This window comes from Thunnus thynnus, chromosome 22 (genome assembly GCF_963924715.1).
Source record: "Thunnus thynnus chromosome 22, fThuThy2.1, whole genome shotgun sequence".
Classification (NCBI taxonomy): Eukaryota; Metazoa; Chordata; class Actinopteri; order Scombriformes; family Scombridae; genus Thunnus; species Thunnus thynnus.
The window spans coordinates 20,945,441-20,961,683 of record NC_089538.1 but is presented as its reverse complement, the minus strand read 5'-3'; the positions used below and the strand labels follow the sequence as shown (position 1 = coordinate 20,961,683).

General features: G+C 41.6%; 1 protein-coding gene across 7 annotated transcripts in view; it reads right to left on the bottom strand.

Moving 5' to 3' along the window:
* Nucleotides 1-16,243, bottom strand: part of exoc6b (exocyst complex component 6B) — a 114,894-nt gene that overhangs the window by 7,493 nt on the left and 91,158 nt on the right. The gene's annotated exons all lie outside the window — the stretch shown is intronic.

Here is a 16,243-nt window from a genome sequence, read left to right as displayed (position 1 = left end):
TTTGGTGACTCGTTCCATCTCCAGGAAACCACAGAAGAAAAGAGTCTGGCCATCGACTTAAAGGCCCTGTTGTGGAGGTGGTAGCAGGCGCCTTTTACTAGCAGAGCGTAGTGAGCGTGAGGGAGCGTTCACATAGGCGGGACCTGTTTTAGTCACCGTTTCGTAAACTAGTGTCAGGGTTTTGAATTCGATGCAGGCGGCAAATGGGAGCCAGTGGAGGGAATAAAACAGCGGGGTGACAGTTGCTGTTCTGGGCCGGTTGAAGACCAGACGTGCCGTCGTGTTCTGGATGATCTGCAGTGGTTTGAGTGTACATGCGGGGAGAGACCTGCCAGTAAGGAGTTGCAGTAATCAATGGGTGATATTACGAGAGCCTGGAGCAGGAGTTGTGCTGCGTGCTCAGACAGGTAGGGTCTAATCTTTCCGATGCCGTTCAGGGCCGAACAATTGAAGCCACATGAACCTTAAATAAGCTTCTCAATATCATGTAATTCCTGATAAATAGTACGTCAGGGCCTCCGGTGAGGCATCATTTTGAAGTGTTATCCTGTTGAGTATCAGTTAAGAAGAGAGAGGCTGTTCGAACTGATTGAAAGGGAAAAAGGGAGTAAATTCAAGATGGCGTCGTCGGCTAGATTTTATGTTCACCTCTACCAGTACAGGATGATGTCACCATTAAAGAGCCACTGTTTTTCAGGAAGTGTCAGCGTTGATTTTTATGGCGTCTTTAACTTGCAAGTAAAACTTCAAAACTTGACTTTATCAACTAATAATAAATCATTTCAACACTACGCTTAAATAGCTCAAAAACAAACAAGGGTACACTAATCTTATTACGCTAACATTACATAATGATTATTAAGCTACAGGCCGCATAATATCGCTAAAATGCTAGTCAGCTAATGTCTAATGTTTAATTAGGATGTGAATATTACTGGAGTGGGTTGCAGCAGTTGTTTGAAAACCAGTTATAACTGTTAAGTAGCTAACTGACAACGCTAACGTTAGCTTGCTAGCATGTTACCATTTTAGACTGAAAACTAAAAGAAGCTTCATCTCTACCAGTACAGGATGATGTCACATTTAAAGAACCACTGTTTTCCAAGAAGTGTCAGCGTTGATTCAAAACTTGAATTTATCTACTAGTAAATCATTTCAGCACTACGCTTAAATAGCTCAAAACAAACAAGAGTACACTTATCTTGCTACGCTAACATTACATTAACAATTATTAAGCTACAAGCCGCATAATATCGCTAAAATGCTAGTCAGCTAATGTCTAACGTTTAATTAGGACGAACTGATGTGAATATTTCTGGAGCCGTTTGCACCAGTTGTTTGAAAACCAGTTATAACTGTTAAGTAGCTAACTGACAATGCTAACGTTAGCTTGCTAGCATGCGACCAGTTTAGACTGAAAACTATAAAAAAAAGTGGTGGAATATGTTCGACATATCCGACGTGACACTTGACAAAAAACCCCCCTTTAATTAGTAACTACATTTCTCAAAAATACAGAACATATGTAAGATGACTCAGCACTTTGTCACTAATGTTTCTTGATTTGTTTGGTCACATTGCGTCTGTTAGATCTGGACATCCCCTGCCTCCTTTTAAATGGGTATTACTAACTCTGATACACAGCTTATGATGCCACAGCGACTTCCTGTGACAATGACACATTAAACATGATATATACAGGAAGTTTTCAGCAATTTAGTGAATTGTTACCGAGTTACTAAGAGCTGAGAAAAGACCTTCAGCCAAAACTCACTGACGGATTTTAGAGCAGCTGGTGCAACCAAATCCTGATGTTTATGTTTTTGACACATAAACAAAAAAAAAAAAAAATCTCCAAAATTGCTCAATTTCTGACTGAGTCTGAGGAATTCACATTCAGGTAAATAAACACAGAAAAAGAAAAGCAGCATAATTACAGAAGAAACAAAAAGAGACGGAGAGAAAAAGGTTGAAGGGAAGACAGAGAAAAGCGACGGAGAGTGAAGGAAAAGGGGGTAAAGTCTTCCTCCGAATGTCCCACTTTTTGAAACTGTTGCATAACCTGCTGCTGCCCGGCTGAACTCAAGAAACAGGCCCAGGCAGGCAAACCCTTAAGCCTGCAGACGTACACACACTCCGTCTCTCTATCTCTGTCTGCAATATTCACACACACACACACACACACACACACACACACACACACACACACACACACACACACACATATGAGGCAGGGAGCCCCAGTGAACTCTGGGTAACACCAAACACACACAGATTCAGAGAGAGAAACCATATGTGAGCGAGGGATGAGAGAAGACGAGGAGAGGGGAGGGAGGGAGTACAGAGGGATGGAGAGCAAAACCACATGTGGGGGGAAGAAGGAGAGAGAGAGAGAAAATGAGAGAGAGTAAAGATGGAAAGAGACACAGATGGAGAGAAATGGATAACAGCGCAGATACAGAGAGAGAGAGAGAGAGAGAGAGAGAGAGAGAGAGGGTAAAGGAAGGGCAGATGAAGATGGATAGATAAAAGTGAGGGGAATGGGATGGACGACTTGTTGGGCGATGGAGGTGCAGGAAGCAGAGAGAGAGGAGGACAGACGACATCATGGATGACACACTTTTAAAAGTTTTGAGAGGATTAAAAGGAATAATGGGATCCAGGAAGGTGAAAGAAAGGAGAAAGAAAGAAAGAAAGTTTTGTGGTTTTGCACAAACGTAACCCTCCAATTTTGTCTTGTCATAGCAATTTCACTACCGCGATCTAGAATAATTGCTGGGTCGCACTACTCGCTCGGTCAAAAGCACGCGGTGTCTAATTTTTGCCGTTTTATCTCTGTGCACAGCCTGAGCCGACCGACCGCTCGCTGCCTGCCTGCCTTCCTGCCTCTCTGACCTGCAGGACATTTGGTTGTTCAGCAGGAAGCAGAACGAGATCTGTGTTTGCTCAACCAATTGTGACGCAGGATTCGTGGCACTGCAGGGCTCACCTGATCTTGAAAATCTGCCCCACATAGACAAACCTCCGTATGAAATCTTTTTGATGTTTGCGTTGATACGGACTTCATGAGCTCGTGGCTCGCAACCATTTGACTCAGATATTCATTATCCTCATCTAAAGGTCATTTCAGTTAGACAGATCTAACACCTAAAGTACTGATACGACAGAAGCCTTGCTTTGAGTATTGATACTCTGAATATATATACGAATAAAACAACAATTCACTACCTGCATGTCCTCTTTGCTTCTGTGAAATGCATGCTTGTTAGCTCAGAGAATTCTTACAGTAAACATTTATTATTATTTACCATTAAAATCTGCTGCATGCATGTGTTTAACACAGAAGAAAAGAAGGTAGAAATACAGGAGAAAGTCATATTTCATGCCCAACAAATGCACATGTATTCATAACCTTTTAATGAATGAATGCACCTCATAATTCATAAAACTTAAATAGTGATTTTGGTGATTCTGGCCCTGCTAATATCTTGGTTATCAGATTAAAACAGATTATTTTTATGTGCTCAGCCCAAGTTTCTCTGCAGTTTCATGTCTACAATTTTTTTTTTCCTGTACGCTTCAATTATAAACAATGCAATGTTATCTACAGCACCAGTCAAAAGTTTGGACACACTTTCTCATTCGAGTGACTGGGAAGGTGTGTCCAAACTTTTGACTGATACTGTATATACTGTAGCTCCTGTTATGCACCATTGCTGTGGCTCTGCTGATGTGCCGCTTTTTTTTTGCTACGTGGGAGTGAACTTATCAGCCACGCTGAACAGCAGTGTTTCACTGCCCTCGATGATCAAAAGCTTGTCGCACCTTTTAAACCACACCCAGAGGTGATGTGAGGAGGTCAGGTAAGGTACACCTGTGCATCATGAGTGCAAGCGAGGAGAGAAACCACCGGAGGTCAACAGGATTTTTAAGCCGGACTTTGCTGAATTAAGTTGATCTAGACTTATCTGAACCAGCATCAGAATTAAGGAAGTATAATGCAACAGTTCAGCTAAGTTTAGGTTCAACAGATGGGTGAACTCCCACATCTGGAGCAACATCTAGACACGTTTTCCTTCCCCTCCTCCTCCTCCCCCAACAATGTGCAAATTCACTGCTTTTTAAGATATTCTGCTGAACACCACACATATAAAAAACACACTGACAGTTAAAACAAATAAAGCACTTGCAGAAAATCAACAAGTTTTGCTTCACGATACCAGACAGAAGAGCAAAAGGCTTTAATGTGCAGTGCCAGGAAATCTTATGTTAGATCTAGCTAATGTTTACAGTCTAATTTTAACTAACAGCTGTGAAATTTCTGCATGTGACAAGTGACTCTAAACAATACCAAAGCTCTAATTACTTGCGTACAAAAAAAAATGCTTCTTCTTCTGCTCTAAATGAGTAAAAGAAGCTTATAACCTGAATTCACCTCATCAGAAAGTGGCCTAAATATTTGCTACAGTCACACAGGCAGGAGTTATTACAACTTGTGTTTCCACAAAGCCTGGCTTCTGACTTCCAGATCTTTTCCTTCCCCTTCCTTCCTTCCCTCCCTCCTTGCTTGCTTGCTTGCTTGCTTGCTTTCTTCGACCCACTCCCACCATCTCTTATCTCTGTTTTCTTCTTCTCCTTCCCTTCCTTTCCTCCTCCTCCTCCTCCTTCTCTGGCCCTTTCACTTCTGTATTCATCTCTCTCTCTCTCTCTCTCCTTTGTCCCTGACTTCACCCTTACATGGCCGAAGTTTGACCTGCTAATCCTCCCATATAAACAAGTACAAACACACACAAACGCTGCATGAAAACAGGCTGCATGTGCATGTAAACAGGTACACACAAACACACACACACACACACACACACAAATACAAAGGCAGTTACATAAAGCACAAATATCATCCGGCTGTGAAGTTATGTGAACAAATCTGTCAGTTAATTAGGTACAGATTCATGAGAAAGTGTGTGTTTGTGTGTATTAGCATAGCAAACACACACACACACATGCTATCTCGGGGTTGTGATGGTGTTTGTGTGCAGGTGTGTGCGTGTGCGTGTGCGTGCGTGTGTGTGTGGTGTATACAAGGTGAAGGCGTGCTAGATAAAGAGGGAAGCGTTTGCGCTGATAGATACTGTAGCTGTCAGTTTAGAGGAAGTAACCCTGAAAAGCTGCGTGAACACACACTCATGCATGCAAAAAAAAAAAAAAGATGTAGTCAGCAGGCAGACAATATTCAACAACACACACACACACACACACACACACACACACACACACACACACAGTAGATAAGCTGGCGGCTGAGGTCCGTGAGATTTTCATGTTATCTGAGGGCGGATCGTTGTCTTTACTCTGGAATCAGGCTCAGTACATCTCTTTCTTTTTTTATCCCTCTCTCTCGTTCTTTTGGTATCAGAGATAACAGAAAACAAATGCTGCGCAAAAAGCTTCTCGCTGGGAGCGAGTGAGTGAGTGAAGGAGGGGAGGAGAAAGTTTAAAAAAAAAGAAAGGAGGAAAGAAGACATGAGTGAACATGAAGGAGAAAAGATGAGATGGGTCGATTTAAAAAAGAAGCGAGGAAGGAAAGATGATGATGAGGTGAAATGAGAGGTGTAGATGAGCAAAGAAGAGGAGGTGAAGAAGAGGATAGAGGAGGAGAAAGAAGAACAAAAAAGGAGGGATGGAGGAGAGATGAAAGAAGAGGAAGAGAGAGAGGATAGGTGAGGAGAAAGAAGAGAAGAAAGTTAAGGAGAAGAGAGAACAGAAAGGAGACGTACGGAAGTAGAGGAGAGGAGACAGAAGAAGAAGAAGAGAGGAAACAAGAAGAAGAGAACGAGGAGAAAATGAGAGGAATAGAGAGGATGAGAGAGATAAAAAAAAGAAAAGAGGAGAGGTGGGAAAAGAAAGGTGAGGAGGAGAAAGAAGAAAGATCGGGGGAGGTGGAGGTGAAGAAGCCGAGGAAACGATGAGAGAAGAGAGGGAGGGAAAGAAGTAGAGGAGAAGAGAAGAAGAGGGAGGCGGAGACGAGACAAGAGAGATGAGGAGGTGAGATGAGAAGACGAGGAAAGGCAGAAGAAAAGAGGAGACGCAAGGTGAGGAGAGAGAAAACAGGAACACGACGGGAGAGGAAACATAGAGGAGGAACGAAGGAAGAAGAGGAGAGAACCGAAAAGAATAAACGGGGTGGAGAAGAAGAAGAAGGAGGAGGAGGAGGAGGAGGACACAAGAGTTTTTGGGTGAACTTGAGGTCAGTAGGTAAGTTTGGATGGAGGCGTGATGGAGGGAGGAAGCGGAGGGTAAAAACAGTAGGAGAAGTTCGACAAGACGGGAGGACAGGAGGGAGGAAGAGGAGGAGGAGGAGGAGGAGGAGGAGGAGGCAGATAAGACAGATGAAAATGGGAAAGAAGAAGAAGAAGAAGAAGACAAAAAAAAGAAAAAGAAAATGAAGAGTGTGGGTCTTTCCAAAAAAACGAGCCACACGCGAGCCAGCAGGTCCTCCTGGCAAACACACACACACACACACACACACACACACACACACACACACACACACACACACACACACACCTGACCCCCGATTCACCCGACACACACACGGAGAGAAAACGGCAGGTCTCTCTCTTCACCTCTCGCTGAACTTCTCTCTCCGTCTCGCTCCCCCTCTCTCACCTCGCCATGACCTCCCCCGCGCTATCGCTCCTGTCTCCTCTCACACACATTTACACACACACACACACACACACACACACACACACACACACACACAGATTATTGCTTCCTCTTATTCTTCTAGTGGGGGGGTGAGGGAGGAGGAGGAGGAGGAGGAGGTAGAGGAGGAGGTGAGGAGGGGGGGGCTGACGTGTTACCCTCACATTTCTTGTTTGTTTTTTTCCTCATTTCTCCTCCGCTAATGGGGTTCTCTACCTCCGTCCCCGCCTCTCCTCCTCCTCCTCCGCCTCCTCCCTCCTTCGCTCTTTTTGTGTTTCTACTTTCTTTTACTTTCACTCCACTTTCTCGTCAATCCATCACCTCCTTTCTTTCCTTCTCCTCTATTTCCTCCCATTCTTGTTCTCCTCCTCCTCCTCTTTTCTTTCACTCCTCCAGTTTCCTCATCTTTCTCTTGCACCTTCCTCTCCTTTTTTCTATCCCTCCATCCTTCCTCCATTTCCCCAATTTCATCACCTCCCGTTCTCTTCCCTCTCATCTCCGCTTTTCTGTCTTTTCGCCTCCTTTCTGTCCATCTCAATCTCGACTTCTTGTCACTCCGCATCTTCTTCTCCCTCTTTTTTACTCTCCTCATTCTCTCCGTGTCGTCTTTACTTCTTCTTTGGTCTTTGGTCTTTGTTCACACCTCTTTATCCCCTCCTCTTCCTCTCCCCTTCTTCTACACTCCTTGTTCTCTCCATCTTTCCATTCCTCCTTTCTTTCTCCTGTTCTCTCATACTTTCCATATTCTTTCATCAACTGTTCTTCCTTTTTCTATCCCTCCATCCCTTATTTCCCCAATTTCATTCTCCTCCTTCTCATCTCCACTTTTCTCTCATCCTGCCTTCCCTCTTTACCTCCTTTTTTCTACTCTCCTCATTCTCTCCATCCATCCTTTCCCCAATTTTCTACTCCTCCTATTCTTTAACCTCTTCTTCTTATATCAACTTGTCTTTTCACCTCCTTCCTCCCCTCCTTTACCTCCTCTACTCTGATCATTCGCTCCTTTCGTTCCCTCTCTATCTCATCCTCTACTTCTCGCTCTCTCCTCTTTTCCCTTTCTTTTTTCTTTCTATTCTTCATGTCATCTTCCCATCTCTCCGTTCTTTCCTCTTCCTTAATTCCTCTTTTCCCTCCTTTTCCTCTCTTCTCTCCATGTCAATTTTACTCGTTTCCTTTCCATCCCTCCTTCTTTCCCTCTTTCTCTTGTACTTTCCTCATTCTCTCCATCAACTTTACCTTTTTTTATATCCCTCCATCCTTCCTTTCCCACATTTCATACTCCTCCTCCTATTCTCTTTTCAACTTTATTCTTTTTTGTCTTTTCATACATCCCTCCTTCTTTCTCTCCCTTTACCTCCTCTTTTCTCTCCCTTTTTTCTTTATACTCTCCTCATTCTCTTCATGTCATCTTTACTTCTTCCCATCTCTTCATCCCTCCGTTCTTTGGTCTTAGTTCATACCTCTTCCTCTCCTATTCTCTCCTCTTCTTCATGTAAACTTTACTCCTCTCTTCCCCTCAAACTCTTCTTCCTCTACTCTCTTTTTATCTCGTCTCTTTTCTCATTTTCTTTGCTTTCTACTTCTCTCATTCGCTCCATTTTTAAACTTTATTCCCTCTTCCCATCCTCCCTCGCCAACCGCAGCTCTCCTCTTCGTCTCCCTCCTCCTCCTCCTCCTACTCCTCCTCTCCCTCTCAGTGTTTAGCAGACTTGTTAATGGTTATTCCGGCTGTGGGCAGGATTTATTTGTTTGGGACCGTCGGGGAATTGCTGTGTTCCCGTTCCTAATGGCCAAACGTCAGGGTCACCCAGAATTCATCATGTTCACACTCTTTGTGCGCACGCGCACACACACACACACACACACACACACACACACACACACACACACACTCTGAGGTTGTGATTATGTAATGTTTCTGCTATGAAGGAGAGAAATTTGTGAACCCAAGATCATTTATCTTTACAGAAGAGGGGAAAAAGCTGATAAAACCGATCTTATTGATTTAATAATTTAAGTAACATTTTCTTCTTCTGCTGCGGCTTCTCCTGCGTACCTCCATCTCTACCTCCACTCCTCTCTCAGCTCTCTCAGCTGTCCATCTCCTTCTAAATTTGAAAGACAGGAGGTCAAAGGTCACTAAAAGCAAGGAACGTAGATTTGACTTTTATCGAGAAAAGCAGCCATATTGGCACCCGTCCATCTCTCAAGTCTGTTCTTTCCAAAGTCTAACTTCCTCCATCCATCAATCAATCAATCGATCGATCATCTGTCCGTCCTGCACCCAGGCTCCTTAGAACTTCACATTTATTATTTTATGTGTTAACTTAAAGGGGACATATCATGCTTTTTTGTGATTTTCTGTTATTTTTACACTGTTATAACGTCAGATATTTATGTTAAACTTGGTCAAATTTCCATAACTTGAGGTTAACGAATGTAGAAATACTCCCTGCAAGTCAAAAACCAGGGCTTCAACCGCCTCTAAACGCTTTTACTACCTTGCCGACAAGCTGACGTTGCCCTGGTTGCTAAGATTTCTCTATGGGTTGTTCTCAATGTGGCACTATCGCTCATGAAAACTGACAATTTCTTTGCTCCACAAGAAAGGTATTGAAACATAAAACAGCAAAATCCAAAGGAAGATGAAGTAGAGTCAACGCAAAGTCGATTTTTATCTTTGAATCTGGGAAATTTGGTGCTATTTCAGTTGAGAAAACGGCCCAGAACTGCAGATCCTTGCAAGACATCTTAATCAGCCCGCCGCTGCTCCAAAACCAGACATGTGACGACCTCTCTCCGTGCACGAGATAAAAGTTCAGAGGTCATCGAAAAGCCTCCGGAGAAAGTGCTTCTGACGGTGGCCATGGGAAAAAATGTGCTTGGACACTTGTCTGTTATCACCTACGCTCCGTTTCTAAATCCTCAATTGAGTTCAAAGGTCACCGCCGGCACACAAAGACCACGCTGACACCTGTCAACCGACTCTCTTTCTTGCCGTCTCTCTGGAGTATGTTTAAGCTCGAAAAGAACATTTCTTGGCTGTTTTTTTTGAAAGGAAGGATGAAACTCTTGACACCTGTCGCTCACGGTGGTCATCTCTTCCCTCTTTCTCTCCACTGCCTGTCCTTTCTGTTCAGCATTCGACTGACTAAAAGCTGGGAAAGTGGTTTTACCTTTATCAGAAAAAACAAAAACAGTTGTCTGTCATCTCTGTCCCTCCTGGAATCTATATCGTCGTCTCTCTTTGCTCACATCTCGCCATCTTTCATTGTTCGCCAGGTTTTCAGGGTTGAGGGGTCGTTGAGGGTTCACTTATGACAAAGAAAAGATTGTTTTGACACCTGCCAATCAATATTATTAGGGGCTGCTACCATTTTCTAGGTGAAAGGTCTTTAAGTGAAGTAGAGGACAAAAGATAAAACTAGAGCTGCAATCATTGATCGATTAGTCGATTGACAGAAGATTAATCTGCAACTATTTGCAGATTAATCTTCTATACTATCAATTTATGGTTTCAGTCGTTTCAGTCAAACTGAAAATCTTTGGATTTTGGACTCTTGGACAGAGAAAACAAGACATTTAAAGACGTCATCTTGGGCTTTGGGAAATTATATTATTATATATTATGACATTTTATGGCCAAAACAATTTAAGGAGAAAATAATCATTGAGTGAATTGAAAGTGAAAATAATTGTCAGTCAGTGTCATCGCAAGAAATGAATGGACCAATTTTTTTGCTTTAAGGAAAATGCAGCACTTCTAAATGTTTAAAGTTTGCATTAAATGCTAGTAATTAATTATTAGGCCTTGGATTTAGACATTTACAGAGTTTTGCTGGACCTGCAGAAATACTGTTTGTAGAAAGTTAATTACAAACAAACTTTCTTTTTTTGGGAACAAATTAACTTAAATGAAAATCGATGTTGTTCCAGTTGGTTGTTTTGTTTGAGTCCAAAACCCCCAAAATACTCAATTTGCAATGATATAAAACAGAGAAAAGCAGCAAATCCTCAACTTTAAGAGCTGAAAATGAGCTGTTGGACATTTTCTGCTTGATAATTGACTTAAATGATTAATTAAAACCCTTGTTGTTTAATAGATTAACTAATTATTTCAGCAGTGTTGTTTTCTATAAAAAACACACAGAAATCTCAGCCAGAAACAAGTGTGGTCCAACTCATCTGCAACAGAAACTGACTGACGACCTGCAGGAAAAAGGATTTTACACTTAACCCCAAAGTCAGCTCTTGACCTCTGAAAGCAAGAGGTCAAAGGTCACATTCAGAGGTTATCGGGCAAAGCTGTCCTGCTACTATAACGCTCTCAATACCTGCCGATCGATCTCCACTAAGCAAAAAAAGAAAGTTCCTGCACTCTTTATTTTCTTGTCTTTACTTTCTGCAACATTCGTTTTTAACTTCACATTAAGAGTGCATGAAAGCCGCCCCTCCCCCCCCTCCTCTAATTAGTACTTATAACTACAGCCCACAGACTTGTTCCCTACACTAATCGCTCCATCTTGAACTATGAATGGAATGAAGTAGACTTGGATGTTCATCGCTTCGCAACAGGGAACCCATTTTTTTTTCCTAACTGAAGGGCCAAAAGTTAAATTAAAACCAAAAGCTTGCATCTCTGTATTGCTGCCTGCAGCCTCATTGCTACGACCGCAGCACCAGTAACTGCCAGTAACCACAACACAGCACAACCTCCACTGTGATACTCCTTCGATGTACATACTGTACTTTATTAATCCGCAGCGGGGTCGACTGCTCGTCACGTGCTGGGGATAATAAAGTACAGCAAAGTTAAAAAAAAAAGATATAATCGTGACGCTTCATTGCTCCTTGTAGGGAAGTTTTCGCTTGTACTGTTCTCCTGTGAGGTCAGAGGTCAGCTACAGAACAGCGTCACTGTAACTTTATACTAAAAGTATAAAAAAACAAGAAGCTGAAAGCTGGGAACATTTTAAGCACAGTGGTCAGTAGATAAAATCCATGCCTTTCTGATTAAACTTATTCATTGATGAGCTTTTTTTGTAGCATTTTAACCTATTCCAGCTTCTTAAGGCGTCTTTAGACTGAGCGACAACGACGATATATACGTAATATATCATATGCCAAACTGTGTGCAACACTTATAATAAAATCTTGGTTGCAATCTGTGTCAGATGATTTGAGGCTGTCAGATTGTGCAAAGTCACACAAACTTTTCTTTTTCTTTTAACCTCCATCTGTTTTGGTTTTTTGTTGTGATGTATTAAAAGAGAATGAACTGCTCTTATGAAATGCCACACTGCCGGTTCTGTGTCATCGGTTTGTTTTGTAGATGTGGGTCATAGCAGCAGCAGCAGTCACACATTGTGTGAAAATCAGGTCTTAAATTTCTGATACTATCAGATTTTTGCCTCAGGCTGTATTTGTTAAGCAAAGCTCCGCGCTGGTTGTCGGTGGACGAGTCTCACGGTGAGATCTAGAACAAGTTTTGGTTTGACGACAACAGATATCACCGTGTTTCTCTCACGTCTCTGATTGTCAACTTTCATCTCAGAAAGCTCAAAATCACTCAGTGTAAAGGGGCCTTTAGTTAAACCACCTTTTATTCTGCTGGCTACAGAAGCAGTTGGAGGTGCCTCGCTCTCAGGGAAGGGACGGTATTACTCTTATTACTCTTTCACAGTCAGCCGGGGTATTCAAACAGGTAACCTCTGAGAGAGATAATCGAGGAGGAAGGTGCTCCATTTATCTGAACAAGTTCAGATAAGTTTTATTCAGCATTTAGGAAACAGTTAAAGGGCAACACAGCCGTGCGTGTCAGATAATTTGACGCCAGCAGTTCACATTTGAAGTAGTCATGGTACTGTACAGTAGCCTGGATGTACAAACCAGATAAACAAATGTGATAAATTGTTTTTTTGAATGTCTCAGCGCTCAAATGAGTATCAATTAGCTAATTTCCATGAAAGCATTAGTTAGAAAATGTCCTGCGTGTGTGACAGGTGTGTCAGAAGTGAAAAAACTCTTTGGTCTTTACAACATTAAAGTCTTTCATTAGGTGTAACAAAATCATTATTCCAATAGAAGTTTTCATAATGCAAAATGCAGAATTTGTACAACTATGTGCCTGAAATCTGAGCATTACTAAAATTATCTGAATTAACCATTTACAGGCATTGCAGGCAAGGAAGTCCTTTTATTTTAAGTATTTATGCTGCATAAAATGTCCCAACATGACCCTGTTAGGTCCTTTTTTACTGTGCTGAAGGATTTGTCTTGTACATACAGGGAACAAGTTGTTTGGACCAAATGTTTCTATTTGATCGTTAAAAAATTCTGTATTATTATAGTTAAGTCAGTTAGTTAACTATGACACATTGATGGTGGGAAAAATTATGCAGGAAACTTCTAGTTTGACCCCCCAAAAGAATATAAATACATATCTTAATTTGAGGAAATGGACTAGATTTTCTTTCCTCAACTTTGAACTGTTGTTGCTCAACTCAGCAAACTCCATCCAACAAGATACAAAAAAAACTAAACTACTGTTTTACAAGGTTATGGTGAAATTTCAGTCTCAAACAGAAATAGTCAATTTTAGTGATGCACTCATTAATACTTCTTAAACGGATCTGGTATTCACCACATATGAACAGTCTCCATCACACACAGTTTGTTCATTACTGTCATTACTTTACAACACAAGTTTTATAAATCTAGAACAACGTATTGAAAATATGCACAAACCCAAACACACTTGTCTCAAACTTTTAGCTGAATCACTTCGGTTCTCGGTATCATGCATTAGTTTCACACTGTCCAGGGACACCGTTAAGTGTCTTTATGCGGTAAAAAAAAAAAAAAAAAAATGACTGAATGCTTTTTGGCGAGAGTGAAAGTCTCCTAAATGACTTCTTATTTACATCTTCGTCTTTTTGAACTCTACGCCACCTTACTTACGTCACTACTTCTTCTCTTTCTCCTGCTTTATCTCTTACTTGTTCCCTTTCTATTGTCTCTCTATCTTCTTGCCCATCTTTCCCTCACTTACTCCCTCGCTCTCTCTCTCTCTTCCCCATCCTCCCTTACTCTCCGTCAGCAGTGACAGAGAAGTTGGGCGACCTCCTAACAAAAAAAAAAAAAAAAAAGTGAGAGGGCTGAAATGGAATGAGCGTGGAGAAAAAAGAGAAACAAAAACGAGAGAAGAGTGCTGGTGGTTCAACCAGGGGTCTCTGCTGTCAATTAGACACTGCACAGACGGAGTGAGGGAGAGAGAGTGAGAGACATAGACGGACAGAGACGGAGTAGGAGAGAGAGAGAGAGAGAGAGAGAGAGAGAGAGAGAGAGAGAATGAGAGGAGGGTAAACGAGAGAAAACTCAAAAAGAATGATTGGGGAAATATTACAGGACTGGAGGAGAAAAAAGGGAAAGGAGGGAGCGAAGGAGGTCAGGCGGAGGGTAACTAGATGTTACGGAGGAGGAAGAACGAGTGAGTGAGAAACGGGGAGACGATAAACGAGTGCAGGCTGATGTCAGTAGGGGCCTGCTGGGAGCTGCTCTGCATGCTGATAAAGCAAATAAAGACAGAATACTCCAAAACAAACAGGGCTAGAAAAACAGCAGCTTTTAGCTCCGTTCTGAGCTCAATTTAAGGCTAAAGCATAAGATACATTTGGCCTCAGCCACTTTTTTAAAGTCAATTTGGGTCCAAACACTTTTTAAAAAGGTTAATTCTGGGCTGGGAGTTCATTTCGGGTGCGTCCACTTTTCAGAGTTCACTCTGGTAAAGCTGGCTTTAACTACTTTTAGCAGTATGAGGCAAATTAATCACAGGATCACTTATAATTATTTTGGATACATTTCTTAAACCTTTATGTGGATTCAACCCCCCCCCCCTTTTTTTAAGCCTATTTAGGTCAGTGTTTTTAATTTTGTTTTATACCCCAGTTTGTTCCTTTTAAGTACATTCAAATCACAGCACAAGCATCCGTTTCTCTGAAAAATACATACCTGGCAATCTCTGAAAAACTCCTCAGAGGTTGTTTGAAAACACTTAGCGCTGTTCTGAAGCTATTTCCAGAACCCTCAAATACTCTTCTAAACATCTGGATAAAAAAATACTCTGTTACGTCTGTTGCATGATAAAAAAAGATATTTTTTTGGATTAGGAAAAAGAGGGACAACTTGAGAATAGGTTAAAAATCTTTTAGCGTCCTGAAAACAAAATATATTTTCATCCAGATGGTTGGACGAGTTTTTGAGGATTCTGGAAATAACTTCAGTGTTGTTGAACAACCTTCTGGGTTTTTCAAAGATCATTGGGTAATAAATGGATGTTTACCTCTGTGACTTGAATTACTGGTAATATATAAGAGGAACAGACTGGGGAATGGGTTGGGACTCTCATTTTGTCATCAAAATGTAACTTTCAGAGCAGTTTTTTAAATTGCTTTTCATTATGAACCATATTTGGAACAAACTTTTTATTCAGGATACAGTTTTATTTGATCTTACTGTAAGAAAACAAGTTTATTTGTATCTTTTACAAATGTACTCTTACTAAATGGCTAATCTAAGTAATCTGCGGTGAATCCAGTAGCGTAGATGATTATCTATAAACCTTGGATGATGTGAAAATATGAGTCGTTTGGACCAGTGGTTCCCAAACTGGGTACCAGAACCATTTAAAGGGTTGGAAGATAAATCTAAAGGGGGTTGCAGGAGGATTTAAAAGACAGGAAGGAAGACTGCATCACATATTATGAAGCTGCAACTTGAGGCTGAATGTGAAAGGGCCTTAAAGTGCAATACCACCAATGTTGGCTCCGAAAAACCCCCCGCTCCACAATTCCTGTGTCCACTATGTGGCACTAGAGAGCACCCACTAATTATATGTCATGTGTGGACCACACCATGTAAATTTCATGTAAATCAGTTGATGTTTGTCACATAAAGCTGACTTCCTGTCGTCAGTAAGTGGTGTTATGACTATGACTCAATATTGACATGTAGCTGTTTTCAGGCCGGGACTCCAATCAAGCACAGACGTGAGAAAGTCCAGTCGAGTTACAACAACTTCCTGTTTTACAGCAAACTGACCGGCACGCCATGTCAAGGGCGTTACACGAAAACTCACAAGCTTGATAACTTCGCAAAGGTCTTTAGAGGACACCGAAAGTCGCTCTGACTAATTCTCTAGGAGGAGTTTGTTAAACGCCTGCAAATGGCAAAAACTACGCAAAAATTGTACAATAAATTCAAAATGGCTGACTTCCTGTTGGGATTAGGGTATAGCTCCAAAAGGTCTGGAGATGTTACATCTGCGTATCAAATTATGTTCATCTACGTCAAATTTAAAGGTGGGGGCTTTGACTTTGAAATGTTGCCACACCCATACAACCTATAATTAATCGAGTTTTTGAACACCTATAGCCCCTAAAAAATGCAACTCATTTGGAAGAAGAAGAAGAAGAAGAAGAAAGAGAAGGAGGAGAAGAAGAAGAAGAAGAAAGAGGAGAAGAAGATGATGATGATC